Raw genomic sequence first — 18804 nt, 5'->3', positions numbered from 1 at the left:
GGCGTTTGGTGTTTTCCTCTGGAGTCAGTAATGTGTGCAGAGTGCAGTCTCTTCTGGTCTCCCAGGCGTGTCTGCCTCTCTGAAGGTTCAGCTCTCCCTCCCACGGGATTTGGGTGCAGAGAACTGTTTATCCGGTCTGTTTCCTTCAGGTTCCGGCGGTGTCTCAGGCGCAGGGGTCCTGCCGCTCCCGGGCCCTCCCCTACGGGAACCCAGAGGCCTTATACAGTTGCCTCTTGGGCCAGGGATGTGGGCAGGGGTGGGCAGTGTTGGTGGTCTCCTCCGCTCTGCAGCCTCAGGAGTGCCCACCTGACCAGGCGGTGAGGTCTCTCTCCCACGGGGTTTGGGAGCAGAGAGCTGCTCCACATTATTATTTCTAATGAAATCATCCATCTCGGAAAAATAAACTGTACGTCCGAACTGTTTTCTGAAACCTGTGTCTCTATAGTTCACTTTAAAATTCTCTGACAATAAACCAAAGGGGCCAACTAGATAAATTGAGTTTAGAAAGGAATTAGTCTCATCAAATATTCCTTTAACTCTAGTGGAAGTATTGGACATAAGCCTGCGAACATACCATAAAAATAATTGAAATTAATAAACAGGGACAGTTGAAGTAAGAACTGAGCTTTAAATAGAATTCACAGGTTCTAACTTTCTTCTGGAAACTTTCAAACTGCATCAGTTGGCGATCTATCTGTGTGTGTGTGTGTGTCCTTAAATATCACTAATTCTTAGTGAGAACTGCTATTGATTTTCTACTTCAAAAGACATGACATAAAAGCTTCATTTCTAGAACATTCAGTGTTTGACCAACGGCGTTACATCTCTTGAAATGTCACAGAGTCTTCGATACCTATGTATGTCTAGATACTCATCAAAAGAGATTTGAGTGGCTCACCCCCTAGAAACAATGTGAGGCTCTACAATGCTAGAAGTCGCCTAACAGAATCATTTGTTTTTATTTCCCAAGCTTGTCCCAAAACTGGGTCTCTGTGCCTGATATGATTGGTTGGTGTCTGAAATAATGCCCATCTCTAGAAGCATATATACTTAGTATAATTTCATAACTCCATGTTTTCCTTAGAAATCTATTAATCCACTATTCCTGAAACCAGTTCTCAACCTGAGGGTTCAACCCTTTGTGGGGTCAAATGACCCTTTCACAGGGGTCGCCAAAGACCATTGGAAAACACAAATATTTACTACAACTTATAACAGTTACAAGACTGCAATTATGAAGTAGCAAAGGAAATGATTTTACGGTTGGAAGTTGCCACAAACATGAGGAACTGTATTAAAAGTTTTCAGCATGAGGAAGGTTGAGAGCCACTGCTCTAGAGAATAAAATTTACATGAACTTTATATGTTGATTGTGCCTGCTGGAAACATGTCTGTGTTCTAAAAGAGTCTGGGACTTATTTTGAGAGTTCAAGTACATGTTATTACCTTGAAATATGGGAAGATCTGCCTTGAAAAAGGCAAAAACAGAAGGGAGGGCACTTGCAGGTTCACTGTGTGTATTTATGCTGTTTGTCTTATGTAAAATAATATTTTATAAAGAAAGTATCACGCGCTGCTTTACAAGAAATGAAAAAATAGATCTCAGAGAAAGCAGAGAACATGAAGGGGGCAAGAGAAACGAAATCATGGCAAGAGCAAACTTTAAGGACTAGAGATATGTTTGTACATCCTAAGAACTTATGTGTTAGGTGTTGTAATGAGAGGTCATCACCTCTCCCTTGGAGGACTTGTTGTGGCAAAAGAGAAACAGTAAGGAAAGAGTGATGGAGGACAAAACAGAGAGCAAGAGAAGTGAGTTAGGTTGAGAAAGGTGTTAGGTTGTCTAATCTTGTGTTTCCAAAACTCAGTGGACCGTAGAACAGACTCTCTATTCAAGAGTCTGTGAGCACCAGAGGTACACTGTTGAGTCTTCAGCCCACAGCTCCCAAGAAATAAAGAGGACCTGGTCTGTTGCTTTTGGCAGTTCCCATGGTGTAAATACCTTTCCATAACCAATCTCAAGCTGCCAACAGGGCATTCGCTGACTAGTATAGCTTCCCCTCCTACCCGACCCTCTCTCTTGGGCATACCCACTTATAAAATGAGCAAACCAAGACCCAAACCAATGAGAGAGGCTATAAAAGTGCACAAGTGTGCAGCTGCTCACATTTATTGGTATCTCTGCTCTTCTTTCTGAGATCAATAGTGATTCCGTATCGTCTAAATACAAAACCTCAGCTGTAAGAGTGGGAAGGATAGGGGTTGGGGATTTAGCTCAGTGGTAGAGCGCTTGCCTAGGAAGCGCAAGGCCCTGGGTTCGGTCCCCAGCTCCGGAAAAAAAGAACCAAAAAAAAAAAAAAAAAGTGGGAAGGATAATCCCACAGCATCCCTTGCCTCCAAAGTACAACTTTCTCACCATCATCTTACTTGCTCAGCTCCTCTGAGTAGAATAGCATGATGTAGCTAATGGGCCATATTTACCAATGCCTTCTAAAAACGTAATGAGAAATTCAGGTTTACTTGTTTACCACTTGTTTCAGTGCACAGTCAAGAAAAAGCAGTATTATAACTTAAAAAAATCATTATGAAGTAAATCAAGTCGTGAAAGCTCTTAAATTGATTGCCTGGTCTAGAGCAGATTAGAAGTAGCACACTTAGAAACAAAGGCAAATTAATTTGCATTATTTTATTATTTCTGATGCTCTGACTTTTCTCTCAAATCATACTTTATTTCACATTTCCTTTATTCATCACCCTCTGAAAGGCGAGGATTTGTTGAGATACATGCCTTTAACAGATAAAATTCTTCCTTACTTATTTTTATACATTTCCATGAATAAATTTGATTTTTTCATGGAAAGTGATGTTCCTTCCTTAAGTTCAAAATGAAAATATCTTCTTGTCACTGTCCTCTGGGGCTCATTATCTTTTGTGGCAGAGACGTCCCTGGGAACATTTCTATAAATGGATTTGTCGCTCAAATCCCAGGTGCCACCTGACCAGCTTCCTCTGAGCTCAGATGAATCCCCGAATCTAATAGCCGTAATTTGGCTTCTCATAAAAGGGAATAGGAGAACAGTAGTCTGTGCTTTATTGGGTGGTTGGTCTCGAAAACAGAGATTGTGAGATCTGACCATCATGTTCATGAATTCCACTCTAAGTTTTTGCCCATTTTGTAACATCACCTCTTATTGAAGTCTCCACAGGGGAGAAACAGCTAGGGTTCAAAGTTACTGCTTTTTTTTTTAAACTGTCAAGAGCTGGAAACCATTCAGATTCTCCTCATGTCTCATTAAGAATGGGTGCCAGGAATTGGCACCAGTGGACAGTTGGTGTCTTGTAAATGTAATAATGGATGTTGGTCGCTGCCATAATTACTTCATGAACAGCATGGCGACAGGAACCGTCTTAAACACAAAGACCTTACAAGATTCAATAAGCCACAGACACAAGATGAAAGGAAAGGCAGCTGGATAAAAAGTGGAAGAAATTACGGGGAGGAGGAGCTCCCCGCTGGTGGGACGTGGGGGGTTTCTGACAGGAATACCTCACACACCTCAAGGTGCACATTTACAAACCACCACATCCTCCGCCACCCCTCTCTGGAAAGCTGCACTTAGGCTGATAAGATGGCAGCATCTACCTTTTTAACTTGAAATCACCACCACCCCCCATCTCCTAGATGCCCTCCGGCTGTGTGCTGATGGGCTCCTTTGGCCAGCCACACACTTGGACTGTGAAAAAGTTTTCTGATTGAGGTGGGACAACCCTTAACGAAACAGGTAACTGTGATAGGGAATGAGTCCTTCAAAAACCGGAACTTGATCCTGCATCCTCATTGCTCTGTCCAGGTTTCTTCCAAGAAATTTCTCGAGCTTCTTGTAGGTGGAATTAGTTAATGGGAGAGTCTGGTGAAATCTTGAAAATAGTATTCCAGGACGAAGTAAAAAAAAAAAAAAAAAAACCAAAACCATTTAAATAGAACTTTACCACCCACCAAATCTCTCTCCTCCCCAGCTGCGCCATTTAACCCCACAGTAATTCTTCTAAGAGGCATTGTTTCCATTTTACGGGTAAAGTTAAATTTCAAGAAATTGACTTATTCAGGTCAATGGAAATCTGTCAGAGAAGGATCTAGGATTCAAATACCAAATTCTGTGACCCTTCCATTGTGCCACACCAACTCTTAAATGAACTTGACATGCATGAATTTGTCCTTAACTACTTACTGGCATCAGTTTGTCCCCCAGACCTGGGCAACCATCCTAAAAGTTCAAGTAAGTACATGACTTCTGCATGTTTAAAACAGCGTTTGACAGACAGTGCAGCAGAGGTAGGCCGGACAGCAGAAAGGGCGTTTGCTAATCGGACATCCTGGATCCAGCACCCACTTAGCTAAGGTCTGTGACTCAGTTTCCTCAAACATACAGTGAGGACAGCCCTAACACATTCTAATGTTTTTATATGGATCAGACCCAACAAGCACTCAATAAATCCTACCTTTAAAAAAAAATGTATGTTTGAGCCAGCAAGAAAACTCAACAAATAAAGGACCTTGTGACCAGATGTCCTGAGTTCAAAATAAAGGCCACTTTTCGCATCGTGGACCTAGAATCCCAGCCACACAGGAAGCTGTGAAAGTATGAAAGCTGGACGGTATAGTAAGACTCCATTTCAGGGAGGGGCGCCTACGACATATGTGAATACAGCTTGCCTGAGTTTGGACCCAATTCTCCTGTAAAAAGTCAGGTACGGAGTCAGCAGGCTGTGATCTCTGGGCTGGAGAGGTGGAGAAAGGAAGGCTCCTGAAGCTTGGGCGGCAGTCGGTGTAGCCAAACAATATTAGAGTACCGAAGGCTTAAAGGATGGGACATATAGAAACAATATGCACGGCATCCAGTACATGAGATTTGAACGTAAACACAATCTCTAAGACAACGAGCGCCAAGTCCCCGTGCCTGCGAAACCCTAACAACGGTTTTTATGACCCAGCGCAATTATCTTGCCTCACCATCTCAGCATACACCTAGTCTAAAATTTAAAAGTTCTCTAGCCAACTCTGTGCACACGCACAGAATGTTCATATGGGGCCCATCATTCCGGCCTTAACGGTGTGTCTGCAGAAATCCGAAGACCATCCCAGGCCGCCGACTTAATTACGTCCAGGATGCACGCCAGAGGTGAAAAGCCGCCGAGTACTGTTTTTCAATCATCATCTCGCCAACTGAGCTGGACTAGTGACACTAAAACCAGCAATTAAAAGCCTCGGGTTTGGAAATACGTTCAGGTTCCCAAGTCCCCAAATGGCAAAGGTTAAGTGAATTATGTGGAGATAATTCGCCAGGTCCCTCGGGAAGGTCTTGCTGACTTCAGATGGCTGGCCGTTGGAGCCTTGCTTTTCCCTTCTCAACTCATTGCCTTTAGTCATGGTCCTGCCAATGTAAACATCAAGAAAACAAGAAATGTTGTAGAAGGGGGAAATAAAACCCCTTCAATATGTTTTCTAGGGGGAAACTGATTAGCATGTTCAGTATTTCGGTGACACCAAGGGCTTTTTCTTGTAGCCATTTATAAGAATAATCGTGAGTAAATTTACACTCACCTGGTATTAAAAAAAGAAATTGAGATCTTTACTGTGTTGCTTTGCTACTTAAATTGGACCGCGTCGCCGGGTATCTTACTGTGTGAGACCATAATGGGACCCGAAACTCACCTCCAGGCTGAATTAGAACCACCCATTACACCTCGAGTTGTGTGGTAACACCTCCACAGTGTTTCCAATTAACTTTGTAAGTTTTTAATCAGTGACAAATGCATCTTTGTAAATTCAATTTACCTTTTATTGCAACACTGTAAACCGTCTTGCAGAATTCCGGGTGCGCTGTGAGCATTTTACTTGCTACTGACATAAGACAGCTGTCGGACCTACAACAAAGGCTAAGTTTTACGAGTTACCTGAATTAGGATGTAGGTGAAGTAATTAAACCCCAAAGAGAACGAGGGGAGGGAAGAGATAGCCCTCCACGATGCACATACACAGGGATAGAGTGGTGGGAGCTCTGTGGCAACTCTGAAGATTAAACCCCCCAAACCTCCCTTTCTGATTTAAACTGGTAATATGTTGAAAGAGGCAGAAATGTGGAAAGGTCATGCAGGTTTTATTAATAAATCTATACGGCTATTTGTTTTTCCTTTTAATCAGATTCAAATGTGCCCCGTTAAGGAGCCATGGGTGATTAGATCATAAATCGGGGTGACCTTGAAGATGATGAAGGAAATGTGCTTTGTAAAGCCATCATCGAGTGGCCAATCCATCACTGACACATCCTTACAGGTGCAAGGAAAAGCTTTAATTTCAAATCACTTCCAAGAATCACTCTGAATAAAATATTACTTTATAAGATCTCCACGCGATAAACAAGCCAATCATACAGCCTGACAGTATAGTTTTGGTTGCTCCTAAATAAGAAAGTAGCAAAATTAAAACAAAATAGGTTAGTCATGAATTCTGACCTTGTCATATTTACTTACAATGTGGGCTCTGTTTGTCTGTTTGTTTGTTTACATATTCCTTTCAACACGTTAACTCATTAGCCATGGTCACAGTCAGTGACTAATTGTAGTGCGGCCATGAGATGTGTCTTTTCGGATGTAGCCAGCAAATTTATGAATGGCATTTATGGTTTCTTTCTAGAATGCTGAGGGATTCCGTGCTCATATTTTTAGATTTATCACTCAACCATGAGACATTTAGCGTTCAGGATATAGATCTGCGTCTCGATATTATCACATTAGAAATATTGGAAATGTAATTTGTCAAGAGTTTTTTGAGACTGAAATTATTCTAATTCATTAATTCATTCATTTATTGACCAACCACATTAACTACCTAATATCTGCCTACACAAACACTGAGTAAAAATGCCCCATCCCCAAAGATTAAAGATTATATATGCAGGAAAAACACAGACCTGTATTTATTTATGTATTGTTCATTTTGGACTTTTATTTGGACATCATGTGGGATTTTTGTATAATAGCCATTACCTAAAACTTTCCACTGAATCTGTGTACTATCATTTCCAAGTTACAGCCTCAGCTTTCTTTAACCTTTTCTGGAGGACATAGTCTGAATATTGTCAAGATCCTCCTGTGTGTCCGTAGATGCTTTTGATAGCTTATGAATTCTTTAGAATAAATGAACTGGTCAGAACGCAGCTTTTATTTCTTTACCCTGTTTCCTTTTTTAAAAAAAGGCTGGTCAGTTGCTATCTAACGGCTTCCCATGGGGTTTCACATGGGACTCAGCCATGGCAAGTGTCCTTCTGCGTGGCTCTGGGCCAGTCCTCAGTCTCTCACCACCTTTCCTGGGTGCCCAGAAGAATATGATTAGACAAAACAGATGAGTTTTAGCAAACAGATCCGGGGCCCTACAGTGTGATGGAAAGGAGGTAGGGTGGGGGAGACTTTTTCCACCTGTTGTCAGTCTAACATTAACAAAACCAGACATTCCCAAAGACCTCCCAGGACATGGGCTTTCATTATTTCCAGAGATCTCATTCTGACACCCCAGTGTGATTTCTGAAACACTCCTTAAGGATGGGGCCAACCAGAGTTTAGAATCAGAAGCTCTGTAGTCTAGCACACTGACGAAGCTCTTTAACACTACTGACCTACTAGAGCTTGAGGCTAGGCATATTCCTGTCAATATGGCATTCTGGAAGCTAAGGCAGGAGGATTGTCACAAGTTTCAGGCCAACCTAAGCATCAAACTGAGATTCTGCCTTCCAAAAACAAAGAGGCAGGGTGAGGTGGGGAGCAGATTTGCAAGTGTCAAGCTCACCCCAGCCATTCCACACAATGGAGGAGAAAGCTCGGGCTCAGGGAACTCCCAATAGTCACAAAACTTGGGGTCTGGAACTCAATCCTATGTTGGTTACCTCCAAACCCAACCCTCTCCACTCCAACCCGACATTTTAGGAGTCAACATGTCACACTACCTCTAAAGTCTGAATCTTTATTCTTTGAAAATTACAGTGGGAAATCTTGACTTATCTCTTCAGTAAGAACACCGGCAGAAGTACATCCTCACAGGAAACATGAGAACACTACTGCTCTGTTCTATGCTGCCCCCGTCCCCGCCCTATAGACTTTGTGCTGCCAAGCCTTTGATGGAGGCTACTCTTAACATCATAAGACTACACTGAGCTAAAGACCTGCTCTAAAACAGCAAGATCCTGCTCTGTTTTTACTGAAAAAAAAATGCTCCTATTTTAGGAAAGTAGATTAATTTCCCTCCTACGAGATTGTTTCCATTTAAACTGTCTTACAGCCAAAGCCTCTTTACCATAATTTATGCTTAGCTTTTTTAATAAAAGGCTTCTAATAATGTCTCTCGCACAGGATGGATTTTATGGTATTTCATAGGATATGCAAATTGTTTCTATCAAAACCACTCTAAGAGAAGGTTTGCATTCTGCATTAGTGATGTAAAGCTTTACCTTCTGAAGCTATTCATAAGGGATCATTGAGAATGATCATTTTGGACCTGGTCATGGAACATTTTAAAAATCAATGAACATTTGAAACCTCATTCTCTACACACCCAAAAGAGGCGGAAAAAAATTAAAAGCAAATCCCCAGGTATCATCAGGCATTCTCCGCAGGCTCACATCAAGTACGGCCTGCAACAGCTCGGTCAATGGGGAAGAGTAATGTAATAATTGCAGGAGCGTTTTCTGTGATTCCTCACTGTGGTAGCAACAGCATTTCAATAATATTCAGAGAGACTATTTATGGTGCTAAAGGGTTCTGCCCTGCGCTGAATAACAAAAGTGAGTGGCTCTTTAACCCTCTGCTGGAAAACTCTAGAGAAAGTAAAAGGGAGGTAGTGGTGACTTGGTATAAAGTCGTAGTCTTTCTACCAGACCGGTCAGAGTGTTCGTGTGCGTCCTAGGCCACTTTAGGGTGTAAAGGGAAAAATATTAAGGGTAGACATTTGTTTCTATTCATTTTCATATCCATAAGCACCCTCTGGGGGCTATATTTAAAGCTAATTGCAGCCTTTTTAATCTGGAGATATGAGTGGTGGGTAGGTGGCTGACAGCAATGAGGGCAAGAGGCCTATATGAGAGAATATGTGTATGCATACATGTGATCCTCATCATAACAACAGGCACTCACTCAGCCACTGAGGCATCTCTCAGCCCTAAAAAAAATGAAGTGATTTTTAAACCTTTCAAATGTACTATATGTTCAGTAAGTTAACTTAAGAATTGTTTGAGAACTATAATTACTATCAACATGAGCAAACTGAATACCATGGAATACTATGAGACTGTAAAAAGGAATGAATAACTCATTATGTATACCTTTAAAACAGCACCCAGGGGGTTGGGGATTTAGCTCAGCGGTAGAGCACTTGCCTAGCAAGCGCAAGGCCCTGGGTTCGGTCCCCAGCTCCAAAAAAAAGAAAAAAAAAAGCATCACCCAGATAGGCTATTGATTTAAAAAAAAAATCATGTACAGAAAAATGTCCTTAATTCACCACTTTGGCAGAATAAGGAGGAATATCAATTTGTGTTCACTTGCACATGCTTAATTGTCTCTGAAGGAACGTATGGAAATTAATGGGGGAAGGTTGTGTTGCTGGGAGGAACTATTGCTGCAGTGCAAGGATGGAAAGTAGACATTTCATTGTGTGGTTTTATGCTTTTTTTCTTATCGATATCAATGTATTACTCTTTATGAAACTGAAATTCAAGTATTAGCTTTAAACTGTTTAATTATGATCACTCTTTTCTTCCCAAGGAAATAAAAGAATGAATCAATAAACTGATCTCAATAAGCTCTTCTGAAGGGTTTGACTCAAGTCAAACCTTTTAAGAAGAACAATGTTGCAAACAACTAAACCAGTGACAGTTACATTATTTTAATGTGCCTGTGGCATGTGCCTTGCCTGTGTGTATGTCTGTGCACCATGTATACCTAGCATCCTCAGAAGTCAAAAGACAGGATGGGATCCCTGGAACCGGAGTCCTAGATGGTTGTGAGCTGTGCTGTGGTACTGGGAATCGAACTCTGGTCTTATGGAAGAGCAGCCAGTGGTCTTAACCACTGAGCCATCTCTCCAGGCCCCTAATGTTTCTTTAATACAATAACGTTTTTCATTAATTCAAACCTACTTAGTAAAATTAACAGCATTAATTTCCTCTCAGATATATAAATAAATATCATACTGTCCCCTTCCTTCCCCAGCCTCAACCCTCCGCTCCAGCAAGAGAAGACTAAATGAACTGGGATTGCTTGATTTAAATTTTACCTGGTTCGTTATCACTGCTAAGTAATTTATGCATTTTCAACAGCTGCTTTTCTTCTCCTTATGTGTCAATCATGCAAATTAGCAAGACCTCAAAGAAACTAGCCTATAATAAATCAATTTTTAAACTAAGTACTTCATGGGGTTATCTTTCCCTGCTCAGATCTTAACAGTTGTAAAGCAACCACACTCCCACACTGTAGCGGAAAGGTAATGGGCTGTATTTAAACACGTCCATGCTTCAGTCTGGGTTCTGCCACTTACAGGCAGGTTTTCGCACAAATCATTTCACTCCTGTGAGCCTCAGTTTTCTTAGTCTGTAAAATGGGCACGGGAATGGGTTGTTCACAGTGCTGCCTGCCACAGTAATGAGAACACTAGGGTGACGGTGGGTGACCGTGGGTCTCCTTTAATGCTATAAGTCATGTGTTCCAGGAAACTCCTCAGTCCCAGCCAGATTAGGATAGCTTTTCATCCTATCAGATACAAAGGAATATTTAATGTGATGTTTAAAGGACTTTTAAAAAAAACTTAAATGCACATCATTCTTAAGGGGCTTTAGTAGAAAAGATACAATAAAGTCAGCTTGGGAAACTGGAAAGACGGCTCTGCAATTAAAGCTGATGGCTCTTTCAGAGACGCGGGGTCCTGTTCCTCACTCACAAACACCTGAAACTTTAGATCCAGGGAAACAGAGGTCTTTCTGGACTTCTCAGATAGACACACACACACACACACACACACACACACACACGTCCACACATGCACGTGCACACATTCTCACACATGTGAGAATAAAATAAAACTTACAAGAAATGTTCTGAAACTCTTAAGCAGTAGAATCACAAAACAGGCGGGAAAAAGTTTAAGCGACTCGAGCAGAAGGCTTGAGTTCTGGTTCCACAGAATAACAAATGTGCGACTGCCTCAGTGCCCCGGGGCCTTGGTTTCATCAATAAATAAGGGATTGGAGCCAGGCCTTTCTATTAAATTTTATTCTGAGGAAAGTCTGAGAGTCTCTGTATGGGGCGAACGATTCCTGGCCAGCAGCAGAGGGGATACTAAGGCCTGCCCACCCCTCCCACAACAGATGAGCCAGGGAAACTTGAGCAGAGAGTGTGAGACCAATAACACCGGTCCCCAACCCTATACCATCCCAGACTAGGGCGACAGAAATTCTCTCTGCCAGAATCTAAGAAAACTCTAGGAAAACTCAGGTGGCCCGACGGGTCTGAAGATACACTCAAATGTTAAGAGCAACTGAGTTAGAGTACAGAGGCCACCTCCCATCCTGCCAACCGTGAAAATGCTGGTCCTCACAAATCCAACCATAGAGGCCTCACAGAGAGGTCGGTGGGGTTTGGTGAGAGCAGATACAAATATTCTGGAGCACTCTATTCCTAAAATCAGACCAGTACCACCCAGAATGTGGAGGGGAGAAGAAAACCTGGTCTTGAGTAATGAGGAGACAGCAAGGGAGAGCCTGAAGGGGAAGAAGGGAAGTGTGACCCCAGGAAAGCTCTCTGTAAGGAAGGAGCCAAGTCGAAAGTAGGCATCGTAGGGGAAATTACAGGGAGAGGCAGAGACCCAGGGAATAGCTTGTGCTTTGCAGCTTTTGGTGCACAAAGAAAGGATGGTTTTAGAAAAGCTGGAAATTATTAGAATTTAGGGGTTGATGATATCAACCAACAAAGGAACAAAACAACAAAATAACAAAAATCAGTCAATGGTGAGCCTTTCTTTTCAGCTAACTTAATTATCATTTCAATCTGGCAAATTACTCCACATGAACAGACCAAAACCGGCATGATCCTGAATGGGACATTCTACCTAGTGTCTTTGTTGGCTGTAGGGATAGGGTTTTCAAACAAAAATTGTTCTTTTCAAATTATATATATATATATGTATATATATATGTGTGTGTATATATATACATATATATACACGTATACTGTGTGTGTGTTCTATTCTCCTTTTAAGAAATTAAAATATGAAAACAGACTTTAAATAAAATAGAAGAGCTGGAGCTATGGCTCAGTGGGAATAGTGTTCACTGTGCAAACATGAGGAAAGATGTCAGCTCAGATTCCTGCACCCAAGACAAAAGCCAGCCACGGCCTCTGACACCTACAGTCCCATTCTATGAGTCTCTGGGGCTTGCTGGCTGCCGACCTACTCCAGTTTCAGTGAAGGATCCTGTCTGTCTCAAAGGAATAAGGTAGAGAGTGGCCTTTGTGCATATTATGCTCACACACACACAAACACACACACACACACACCTATGCACATACACAAATGAGACTTACTAGTGAAATATTTTATTAAGAACCATTAATTATGGAAAATGAAGAAAACTCTGAAGAGTGCCCTCCCTCACATAACGCCCAACTTAAACACTAGTGTTTGGGGACCAGTATTTCCTTCTAGCTTCTCTCCAGGCATTCTTTATGGTTATGGTATTAGGTAAGTAATATGTATCACAGTTGGGTGACTTTTTCACTTAACCATAAAAAGCAGGAATTTCCTCATATTTCTATAAACTCTTACAAGAGTTTGCTAATGGTGCACTATTTTAATAACTGCATTCCACGATGGGGTCATATCATAAATTATTAGTCACACCTCTGCTTAGTCCTTTAGGTTGTTTTTAATTTTTTGCTACTATACATAATGCTGAAATGTATAACTTATGCACAAAGAGGTTTTCTCAGTTACTTGGGGCAATTTTCTTAACTCTGGCCCCAGAAATGTAATCATTTTTAACAGCTTCATTGAATACTGTTCACAGACTGCATAACCAACCCATAAGTACGGAAGTGAATGTTTACCCGTGGATGCACAGGTACATAGTGAATATTGCAACTTTGTTATTTCCCAGAAAAGTAACTTAGTATCCTCTAGCGATCAATGTCTCACCTGAGTTGAGGCTCCCCAACCAGCAGAACTAAGTGATCAATAGTGTACTTTGTTTCTAGACATTTCCTTGTTCCGAGTATTGTATATGAATAGAACCATAATGTCAACCAACAAAATAACAAAACAACAAAATAACAAAAATCAGTCAATGGTGAGCCTTTCTTTTCAGCTAACTTAATTATCATTTCAATCTGGCAAATTACTTCAGGTGAACAGACCAAAACCGGCATGATCCTGAATGGGACATTCTACCTAGTGTCTTTGTTGGCTGTAGGGATAGGGTTTTCAAACAAAAATTGTTCTTTTCAAATAATATATATGTATATATACATACATACACACATATATATGTATATATATATATATATATTGTGTGTGTTCTATTCTCCTTTTAAGAAATTAAAATATGAAAACAGACTCTTAAAAAAATAGAAGAGTCTCTTAATGTGCTTCTTTCACTTGGTATGTTTTCCAGGTTCATCCATATCGCAGCATATAGTAGTTGTTTATTCCTTCCTATCACCGCAAAACATCCATTGTGTGACTATACCGTATGTTTACCCACTGGTCTGTTGACAGTCCTTTGAGTTGTTTCTACACTTTGGCTTTAATGAATGATGTTGCCACAAATGTTGCTTGTGAACAAATTTCTATGTAGACACGTGTTTTCATCTCTTGAATATGAATGCCTAGAAACAGAACTGCAGGAATATATGACTAGAAATGCAGTTCTTGCATAAAGGGTTTTAACACCTTTAAGACTCTTAGTATGGCATCTTCCAATTGCTCTTCAGAAATATTTTGTATTGAGTTCTAATTCTGATGGCGAATTGTACTGGTGTTAATAAACAGCTGGTTCTCTGGGAACAAGGAAGCCTGTAAGAGAAAGACTGAATAGTACTATCCAGTAGAAATGTAATGTGAGGGCTAGGGATTTAGCTCAGTGGTAGAGCGCTTACCTAGGAAGCGCAAGGCCCTGGGTTCGGTCCCCAGCTCCGAAAAAAAAGAACCAAAAAAAAAAAAAAAGAAATGTAATGTGAAGTCAACAACTTTCTTTAAAGAAAAAAAGTAAAATTAAATATTCACAGTGCATTTTTTTTTCTTCTGCTTTGTTTAAAACAGGGTCTCACCATATAACTCTGGCTAACCCAGAACTCACTAAATGTTTGTATACCAAGCTGGTCTCAAACTCAGAGAGATTTGCCAGCCTCTGCCTCTCAAGGCGAGCACCACGATGCCAGGCCACTTTTCACAATGTGTTCTATTAAACTCTATATTTATGGTATTAAGTTTTCAACCTGTAATTAACACAACAATTTAATGGGATATTTTACATTTTTAGTCACAATTCCTGAGGTCTGCTGTGCATTTTACACTTCAGCGTGTCTGCGTTTGAACTAGTCACACTTAAAGCTCTCTGTAGCAGCATCTGGGTAGTAATTCTTTTTTTTTTTCTTTTTTCTTTTTTTTTCGGAGCTGGGGACCGAACCCAGGGCCTTGCACTTGCTAGGCAAGCGCTCTACCACTGAGCTAAATCCCCAACCCCCTGGAGAGTAATTCTTACATTGGAAAGCACAGAGTGTGACTACATCTGCATTGAGAGGAAGTGGGAACTCAAAAAAAAAAAAAAAAAACGCCCTCGCATTTATTTCCCCTTATTATCTTCATCTTTTGTATTTAAAATAAAAAAAGCCGGAAGAAGAGTTAGTCACTTAGCCAGCTCAGGATGACTCTAAGGTAGAGAAAGAGTAACTAAGTACTTTCGCCTCACATCCGTCTTCATAATTTCTACTTGGAGAATAACACGCCCGCCATATTGTCTAAGTCTCCACTCCTTTATTCTAGTTACCTTGGGCAGACCCTGGCTCTGCTTCCTCCTTAGATCCATGGGATCCTGCTGAACGCTAAACACTGATGCTAACGTTCCCCACACTGGCAAATAATTTTCTTTATTGGGTCTCTAATGATGAAGCAAGCAGAGAAGTAGAGAAGGCAATAAATAAATTGCACTGTGCTACACTTTGGTGAAAATCACGTTTTCCAATTTATTCTTCGCAACAAAGCATATTTGATCAGATTCTACAGATTCCCAGTACGCCATGATTGTTGTATGGCAACTTTCTGCCATGCATAATTATTTTCCGGAAGCATATCGGGTCAGATATGAAGCCGAGAATGGGGAAAAGAATCTCCATGGTGACCTCAGGCAGATCTTTTTTTTTGTTACACGTGCAAATCAGTTGGGTAGTTATTACCACCTGGTGCTGCTATGAGTCTAGTCGGGGAAACAAAGCCGCCAGCACCCCACAGCAGACTGCACCGCAGCCCAGGCCTGCAGAGTCTTTGGGGGTCTGCTGAGCACTGGCAAATGCAGCTTAAGGTATTCTGCCAATAACAAGCAAAGTCCTTAGTTTGAGAGGAAATGTGTTGCTTCGATGGTTGGTTCATTTACACTACTACAAATGACATATTTTATTGTGTTCACAAAATAACTTTAAAAGCTTAAATATATTAAAACAATTTGTTTTTAACATTCTTGGAGGGAGTCAATCATCTTTTCCAAAAAATGATTTTTACTACTGATGAAAACCATCTCTTACACTCTACTAGATGTCAAATCACAAGCATTCATGACAAGGAATCTCGAGAGCATTACAGAGTGCTGCATCCAAACCTAAGCTGTATCGTTGATGACTTCTACCTTGACACAAGTTGTTTTCCTGTGAATTAGACCCTTTTCCCGGTAATAGAACTAATGGGAGTTGAGTTAGTGGGATAATAGATTCATGGGGCTTAACTGCCTGTCCTCACTGCTGTATCATGCTTCTCACTGTTATCACATGTTGTGTGACCCAAGTTTTAGCAGCACAGAGAATAGCAAAAAAAAAAAAAAAAAAAAAAGTTCAGGGAGTAGCCAGTCACCGGGCATCAAGTAGAAAGTGACCTAGTGGCCATGCTGTATAAGAGGGAAACATAGCTAGACCAGAAGTTGTTTGCACCAAGCAAAGAGAACTAGAGTCTCAAGGAAAGGAAGTAGTGTAACACACTAAGGTATTTTCCCAAGAGGATGATTCCTTCATTAATTCAATACATACGAATTGAGTACTAAGTATATTCAAAACGCTATGTCAACTTCTACAGTTACAAAGATTAGTTTGGTGCCTGCCCTCGGTAATCTTAAAGCTTGCTGGAGTGTCCCCTGATTTATGTATGGACCACATTGCTTTGTAATCAGTGCTTCCCCTCCCTCCTCAGTCTCTCAACGGTAAGCAGGTACACTATCTTAAGCACATCGTGTAATTAGTAAATGTTTGTGGAAGTGGATTCTTTAATATCCACCATCTCCAGCCACTCTGTGAGCCTAGAAGGTAGACACATGCTTGTGAATTTCTTTTTTTTTAAAGATTTATTCATTTATTATATAGAAGTACACTGTAGCTGTCTTCAGACACACCAGAAGAGGGCATCAGAACTCATTACAGATGGTTGTGAACAACCATGTGGTTGCTGGGAATTGAACTCAGGACCTCTGGAAGAGCAGTCAGTGCTCTTAACGGCTGAGCCATTTCTCCAGCCCCCGGCTTGTGAATTTCTTAATGCCAAGTGAGAAGGGTGTTATTTATATAATAGCAGTTTTGTCAGCATCTTTGTTAAGGCGTGAGTTGCTGTGAAATAACAAAATGCGATTTCTGCTTTCTCGGTTTAAATAGGTTTCTTATTGGAACATGAGGGATACGCGTCTCTTTGCAATGTTGAAGCTAGTTGAGGAAAATACGGCAAAGGAAAGGTGCTCCCTGAGTGACGTTGCTCACTGTTGAACCCGCCCTCTGTTTTTCATTGAAATATAAATGAGAAAGGCAGCCGAGACAAAACAAAACCAAAGTGTTTCTCAAGCCGTGTTGAAGCTTCATAATCTTGTACTCGGATTATTCTACTATATTCTTATATCAAAACAAAGCGTAAGCTTTGACTCGCTGTGTTTAATTGGTTGTATACTCTGGGTCTGTTTTCCAGGTCTGTGGATGTGATACGACAAGAAGCAGTTCAGAAGACTATTGTAGTGCCCTTGATAAAAAGAACCTCTCAGGAACGTTCCCGCTCTGATGTCCTGTGGAGTAAATTGTGCCTCACTGCATTATTAATGGAGTTTGTTAGGCCCTGCAAAGCTTGCATCCGACCCTCTCACAGGGTATGTGGAGGCAGGCTGTACTGCTGGATCGAAGCTGCTTATAACCAGGAGTCAGAATCAACTGCTAATAGACAGCTTAATCCAAGCATGATGACTTCCATTAATCTGTGATGAGTTTTTATTTCCCATTATGAACTAAATATGTAAACACAAAAGACTTAGCAGGGCCGTTTTTGAAAGGATTTAATTCTCGGGGCTCCCCCTGCTGGTGGTAAAAGGCGACAGATTACCCGAGAACTGAAGGATGAGGGTAAAGTCATTACCATGATTTTGCCATTTATATTAGAGCTAAATTTAATGTTGGACACTCAAGCAATCAAACCAAATGTTTTGGTTTATAAACTAGCTAGTTTTTTTCCACTAAAGATTAAGCGATATTCTTGTGGTTGAATTAATTAGTCTTTTCATCACAGAAAATTGAGCTATTTTGTATTTAAAATAAATATTTGCCAGAGTTATACCAAGCAATTTTTAACATTATTTATACAACGTATTACCAATAGCTTATAGAAGAGAAACTGAGCCGTTAATAGAAATGTAGTGAAGATTTAGTAGCTACCCAAACTACTTCACCCTGCCTATGTAATTCCCATACTGCATAAATACATCCCACAGAGCAACTGATTAAAAAAAAAAATCACTCTCTGGGACATGAGTCCACTTTAACATAGCATATAGTTTACATTAAAAGTTTGGGACAGTGAGGAGTGTGAGTAACGGTGAGGAGATGTGGTTCAAGATTCTCCCTGGCCTCGCCATTATGGGGTGTGCCTGTTCATCCCCGGGGTGTCCACTGCGTACAACCACAAGTTCACTAACGGGGGCAAGGAAAAGAAGTTGCTCGAGTTCATTACCAATGGTATTTGGTGGAACAGGTTAGACGTATATCTGGTGTCAATCTCTACTATGTGTCCAAGGGCCTGGAGAACATTGACTAAGGAAGCATTTTCCTGGATGATGAAAAAAAATTACTCAGCTATGCTCATCTGTTCCTGTTAGAAGGCTATGCAGCATATTATATACTATGTTCATGTTATGAAATGCATAATAAAAAGTAAAAAAAAAAAGATTGGGACAATTTTCCAAGTGGAGCCCTCTGAGACTGAGTGCTTTAACAGGCATCTTCGGAAGTATATGCAAGTTATACTTTTACATTAAAGAGTCCTTTTCTATTTAGCATCGCATTGTGCCAACAATCCTTGAACTGGGACAGAAACTGTTATTCCTGTTTGACAAACACAGGAACAGATATCAGCGAGGTTAAGGGACTGACTCCAAATTACATTCTTCTTAGTATTAAAACTCCTTGGGCTTACCCAACGAGGCTCAAAAGACTGTCCTTGGAGAGCTATTCAATGATAAGTCATCAGGGAAAGCCTTG

At 40.9% G+C, this 18804-nt stretch overlaps 1 pseudogene; it reads left to right on the top strand.

Moving 5' to 3' along the window:
- The first annotated feature begins 18150 nt into the window (after window positions 1-18150).
- LOC103691823 (NADH dehydrogenase [ubiquinone] 1 alpha subcomplex subunit 1 pseudogene) lies at window positions 18151-18490 on the top strand (annotated as a pseudogene).
- The last annotated feature ends 314 nt before the right edge of the window (window positions 18491-18804 follow it).

Source organism: Rattus norvegicus, chromosome 3 (genome assembly GCF_036323735.1).
Source record: "Rattus norvegicus strain BN/NHsdMcwi chromosome 3, GRCr8, whole genome shotgun sequence".
NCBI classification, from domain to species: Eukaryota; Metazoa; Chordata; class Mammalia; order Rodentia; family Muridae; genus Rattus; species Rattus norvegicus.
The sequence above is the reverse complement of the archived record's forward strand: the minus strand, read 5'-3'. Positions and strand labels throughout refer to the sequence as shown.